The sequence below is a fragment of the Cervus elaphus genome, chromosome 33, assembly GCF_910594005.1.
Source record: "Cervus elaphus chromosome 33, mCerEla1.1, whole genome shotgun sequence".
In the NCBI taxonomy this organism is placed as follows: domain Eukaryota; kingdom Metazoa; phylum Chordata; class Mammalia; order Artiodactyla; family Cervidae; genus Cervus; species Cervus elaphus.
The window spans coordinates 64,683,662-64,690,012 of NC_057847.1; the positions used below are offsets into that span (position 1 = coordinate 64,683,662).

At 44.6% G+C, this 6,351-nt stretch overlaps 1 non-coding gene across 1 annotated transcript; it reads right to left on the minus strand.

Moving 5' to 3' along the window:
• Window positions 1-5,948: 5,948 nt before the first annotated feature.
• Window positions 5,949-6,055, minus strand: LOC122688837. The gene has a single exon (XR_006339582.1). It is a non-coding gene; the product is annotated as a U6 spliceosomal RNA (small nuclear RNA).
• Window positions 6,056-6,351: the final 296 nt, after the last annotated feature.

The following is a 6,351-nucleotide window of genomic DNA, read 5'->3' on the forward strand; positions in this document are numbered from 1 at the left end:
GCCAGTGAGCAGACAAGTAATGAAAGGCATGTACAGCAGGGCCCGGCAAGAAAAACGGCAGCAACCCAGGAGAGTTTCGTAACGGGAGTTTTTCAAAGGTATGATCTGGGTGTAGGAAAACCACAGTGGGTATCACAGGACCTGGGGCTGGAATGCCTGAAGGAGAGGCACCAGCAGCTACCGGAGCTCAGAGACAGAGAGGGCCCGCCAAGTTGCTACCCTCTGTAGGTGGTGGTGGGATCTGTGACTCTTATGGGCAAGAGCAGGGGGTAGTGAGTTACCCTGATCTTTCTCTCCCTTCCCCCTCTGCTCTCCTGCCATGGTTTCCATCAGCCAGACCCAGCTAGAAGCCAGAGAGCAAGGGAACCATTTGGCAGGGAAAATGGTGGAGACGTGGAGAACAGATGTGATGGGCACCCTGAGATATCCAGCAAGAAGGGCATCACCAGTCTGAGAGGAAAGAAAAAGGCAAGGATGCTGAGACAAGGGATTTTCATAACACTCCCCAGAGGCAGGACCACGCCAGAACTCAAGTTTCTTACTAAGCAGGGACTTTTTGAAAAGCCTCAGGGGACTATTTTGTGGGGAAAAAGACCTCTGATTTATATCTCTGTTAATAACTTATCCTCACTTGGATTATTGGAGATGTAACTAAAGTGATTTTAGATATATATAGTCAAATGTTAAGTAGATTTTCAGACAAACCTGAAGTTATAGCCACACTTTTGATTTAAAGCAAAAAAAAAAAATTCTTTCATAAAAAAAGAATGTGTGTGTGTATATGTGTGTGTGTTTGAATGTATATGTGAAACATATATAGATTTGTGATTTGTGTCTATGTATGGATTTGTGTATGGGTTTCCCTGGTGGCTCTGTGGTAAGGAATCTGCCTACCAGTGCTGGAGACACAGGTTCAATCCCTGGGTTGAGAAGATCCCCTGGAGGAGGAAATGGGAATCCACTCTAGGATTTTTGCCTGAGAAATCCCATGAACAGAGGAGCCTGGCAGGCTACAGTCCATGGTGTCCTAAAGAGTCAGATAAGACTTAGCAACTCAACAAGAACAACCACAATAGGCTTGTATATCTGTGTATATAAACAGATATAGATTAGCCAAGAATATCTTTAAAATTTTTTATTTGACTATTTATTGGCATATAGTTGGTTTACAATATTGTTTTAGACATGGATAACTTAATGAATTGATTTAACGTTCCTAGTAGATGAAAATGTCCCAAGAAAATGGAACATGAGACAGGGCAAGGAGGGCAGTGGTGGAGAGACATAATAGGAGTCTTCTGAGGCATTGCACGTGGAGGGAAGACCCACCAGAGGCAAGGAGGTAATGTCAACAGGAGGCTCCCTTTAGAATTCTGCTTTGGTGTGGCGTCTGCCTACAATGAAGGAGACCCAGGTTCGATCCTTGGGTTGGGAAGATCCTCTGGAGAAGGAAATGGCAACCCACTCCAGTACTCTTGCCTGGAAAATCCCATGGATGGAGGAGCGTGGTAGGCTACAGTCCATGGGGTCACAAAGAGTTGGACACGACTGAGCGACTTCACTTTAACTTTGGTGTGGTGCAGTGGTAAAGAATCCGTCTGCCAGTGGAGATGCAAGAGAGGCAGTTTTGATCCCTGGGTCAGGAAGATCCCCTGGAGGAGAAAATGGCAACACACTCCAGTATTCTTGCCTGGAAAATCCCACGGACAGAGGAGCCTGGCAGGCTACAGTCCATGAAGTCAGAAAGATCTGGACACGACTGAGCAGGCATGCACAGGGGCTATTCCCGTAGGAACCTTTACGAAAACAGCTAGGTATTTCACAGCCCCAGTTGAATGTTCTGCTGCCCCAGCTCTACATCTTCAATCAGGCTGTCCCAACCTAAGCAGCATTTCATTTTTCTTTCCTGGTCCGAAACCCACCAATCTGTGGACACAGCTCAAACCCACTACCAGAGATCCCCACTACTCCAAGCCCCTCAGATTCACATAAATACCCCCTATATTTTCAACAGTAGCATTGCTTTCTTGGGCAGTTATTCCATGCTAGCCACTGTGCTGAATACATGAGTAATTATTGCCTTTCATCCTCAGAAGTCTCCTATGAGGAAGGGATTCATATTCATATTCATAATAGTTCTGTGCTTTAAATAAGGAAGGTGGGGCTGGTCCTAGCCAGTGGGTGGTAGAGAGATACACAGTCCTGGGTTTTGAGGCTCCACGCCCAGACGCCCAATTTCATGCCACCTGACTTATTATTGTGGATCGAAAATAGTTTCCTTTTGCTTATGTAACCAGTTTATAAACAAACACTTTGAGGATAAGAATGACATTCTTTTCTTGGGTATTTCTCAAGGCACATAGCTTGTTGCTAAGCCTAGTGAAGTGAAGCGAAAGTGTTAGTTGCTCAGTCGTGTCCTACTCTTTGCAACCCCATGGACTGTAGCCCACCAGACTCCTCTGTCCATGAGATTCTCCAGGCAAGAATACTGGAGTGGGTAGCCATTCCCTTCTCCAGGGCTTGAACCTAGGTCTCCTGCATTGCAGGCAGGTTCTTTACCATCTGAGCCACTAGTGAAGCCTCTTGATAAGCGTAGACCAGGCATCAAATAATGTGGACGGTCTTGAAAGGTCTTCCTCAGCTGTGCACACAAGCCTCTCCCACCCACAACAAGCTCTCCACCAACAGATTCGAGAAGCTGAGGTTGGAATGCAGTGATCCCCCTCTCCCGGAGAGGGAAGTGGGTATCTCCACTCAGAAAGCAAATGAAATGGCATTTGGGAGTGAACTTGGACCTCTCCACCTTTCCTATTCGAGGATGTGGCCAGTGATTCCTGTTCTTGGAAAATGAAGATGTGGTACTGGAATGACTACTGCGTTGATGCTGTCTCTGGCTTCCTTTGGTTCCCATGGCTGCTGCTTTATTTCACTGGGACTGGAACATTTCACTGCCTCATAAATGACCACCGTCCCTCGCTCTCTCCTGGGTATTCCAGACAAGGTGTAATCTTGAATTTGTACTCCTTGGCCTACATTTCTTCAGCCTTCCCCTTTCACAGAAGAAAGTGTGCCCTCCTGAGCATCACCTGAAGGCCCTCAAAAACCTGGCCTTCCCCAGCCTTTTCTCTTTGGCTCCACATATGTGCATGGGTGCTAAGTTGCTTCAGTCATGTCCTACTCTTTTCGACCCCATGGACCATAACCCACCAGGCTCCTCTGTCCATGGAATTCTCCAGGCAAGAATACTGGAGTGTGTTGCCATTTCCTCCTCCAGGGGATCTTCCCAACCTGGGGATGACGCCCACATCTCTTGCATTTCTTGTATTGGCAGGCAGCGTCTTTACCACTGAGCCACCTGGGTCTGCCTACACCTTGAGAAACCCAATCAGTTCATGCATAGGATGATTACCTGTAGTCCAGACGTCAGTTCTTCTCAGCTTGATCTATAGATGCATTGCAGTCCCAATAAAAGTCCCAGCAAGTTATTTTGTGGATAGTAACACAGGGATTCTAAAGTTTATATGATGAGATCCCAAAAAGATCTGTTGGCAAAATATCCCCAAAACTAACATCAAATTGAAGGAGAGGAACAAAATTAGAGGACTGACATTATCTGACTCCGAGTTGTACTAGAAATCCGATCAGATTGGTTTTGGTTCCCAGTTCCTGTCCTATGCTTTCTTGCTCCTTTGGGTTTGCTTGCATATAGTGGGCTGAATGGTGCCCTCCCCCTGGGGGGGGGGTGGGAAGAGAGATGTCCACCTCCTAATCCCTAGAACCTGCACGTGCTTCCTAATTTTAGAGAACAGTCTTCTCGGAAGTGATTAAGTTCATGATCGTGAGATGAGGAGATCATCCTGTTTTATCTGGTGGGCCCCGAATCCAATAAGTGTCCTTTTTAAAGCCAAGTCCAGGGAGACTTAACAAACAGGAGGGGAGAAGGCAATGTGACCACAGAGGTAGAGATTGAAGTGATGTGACCACAAGTCCAGGGGAGCTGACAGCCACCAGAAGCTGGAAAAGGCAAAGAACTGCAGAGGGAATAGGGCTGTGCTAACACCTTGACTTCAGACTTCTGGCCTCTGAGAAAATGAGAGATAAATTTCTACTGTCTTAAGCTACCGTTCTGTGCTGAGTTGCTTCAGTCATGTCTGATCTTGGCTACCCTGTGGACTGTAGCCCGCCAGGCTCCTCAGTCCATGGGATTCTCCAGGCAAGAATACTGGAGTGCGTAGCCATTTCCTTCTCCATGGGATCTTTCCAGCCTGGGGATCCAACCTGCATCCCTTGCATCTCCTGCATTGGTAGGAGGGTTCTTTACCATTACCACCACCTTAAGCCACCCAGTTTTTGCTAATTTGTTATTGCAGCCACAGGATACTAATACATTGAGCCCCCTTCACTGTCTGAAATCTCATTTACCATTAATAGCCCAGCTCACATGTGCGCTCACTCATGCAGCCTTCCCTGATTTCTCAAGCTAATGCTAATAGTTCTCTCTTCTTTACTTTCCTGTTTGTTTTTTAATTTTTTTAAAATAAAAATTTATTTATTTTAATTACTTTACAATATTGTAATTACTTTAATTAATTAAAGTAATTAATTAAATTAAATTAATTAAATTAATTAAAGTATTATAAATACTTTAATTACTTTACAATATTGTAGTGGTTTTGCCATACATTGACATGAATCCTCCACGGGTGTACATGTGTTCCCCATCCTGAACCCCCCCCGCCTCCCTCCCCATCCCATCCCTCTGGGTCATCCCAGTGCACCAGCCCCGAGCACCCTGTCTCATGCCTCAAACCTGGACTGGCAATTTGTTTCATATATGATAATATACATGTTTCAATGTCATTCTCCCATATCATCCCACCCTCACCCTCTCCCACAGAGTTCAAAAGTCTGTTCTATACATCTGTGTCTCTTGCTATCTCGCATATAGGGTTATCATTACCATCTTTCTAAATTCCATATATATGCATTAGTATACTGTATTGGTGTTTTTCTTTCTGGCTTACTTCACTCTGTATAATGGGCTCCAGTTTCATCCACCTCATTAGAACTGATTCAAATGTATTCTTTTTAATGGCTGAGTAATATTCCATTGTGTATATGTACCACAGCTTTCTTATTCATTCGTCTGCTAATGGGCATCTAGGTTGCTTCCATGTCCTGGCTATTATAAACAGCGCTGCGATGAACATTGGGGTGCACGTGTCTCTTTCATTTCTGGTTTCCTCGGTGTGTATGCCCAGCAGTGGGATTGCTGGGTCATATGGCAGTTCTATTTCCAGTTTTTTAAGGAACCTCCACACTGTTCTCCATAGTGGCTGTACTAGTTTGCATTCCCAACCACAGTGTAAGAGGGTTCCCTTTTCTTCACAACCTCTCCAGCATTTATTTCTTGTAGGTTTTTGGATAGCAGCCATTCCGACCGGCGTGTAATGGTACCTCATTGTGGTTTTGATTTGCATTTCTCTGATAATGAGTGATGTTGAGCATCTTTTCATGTGTTTGTTAGCCATCTGTATGTCTTCTTTGGAGAAATGTCTGTTTAGTTCTTTGGCCCATTTTTTGATTGGGTCATTTATTTTTCTGGAATTGAGCTGCAGGAGTTGCTTGTATATTTTTGAGATTAATTCTTTCTCAGTTGCTTCATTGCTATTATTTTCTCCCATTCTGAAGGCTGTCTTTTCACCTTGCTTATAGTTTCCTTTGTTGTGCAAAAGCTTTTAAGTTTCATTAGGTCCCATTTGTTTATTTTTGCTTTTATTTCCAATATTCTGGGAGGTGGGTCATAGAGGATCCTGCTGTGATTTATGCTGGAGAGTGTTTTGCCTATATTTTCCTCTACGAGTTTTATAGTTTCTGGTCTTACATTTAGATCTTTAATCCATTTTGAGTTTATTTTTGTGTATGGTGTTAGAAAGCATTCTAGTTTCAAAAACATGGAAAACTTCACGAATTTGCATGTCATCCTTGTGCAGGGGCCATGCTAATCTTCTCTGTATTGTTCCAATTTTAGTATCTGTGTTGCCAAGGTGAGCACTATTTTCCTGTTATAATCTATGCCTCTCTCACTGGGTTGAAGACATCAGTCTTGACATCCAGCATAGCTGGATGGTTTGTTGTTATTTAGTCACTAAGTCGTGTCTGACTCTTTGTGTTCCCACGAACTGTAGCCTGCCAGCCATCTCTGTCCTTGAGATTTCCCAGGCAAGAATACTGGAGTGGGTTGCCATTCCTTTCTCCAGGGGATCTTCCTGACCCAGGGATCGAATCCACATCTCCTACATTGGCAGGCAGATGCTTTCCCGCTGAGCAACCGAGGACACCCAGCTGGAT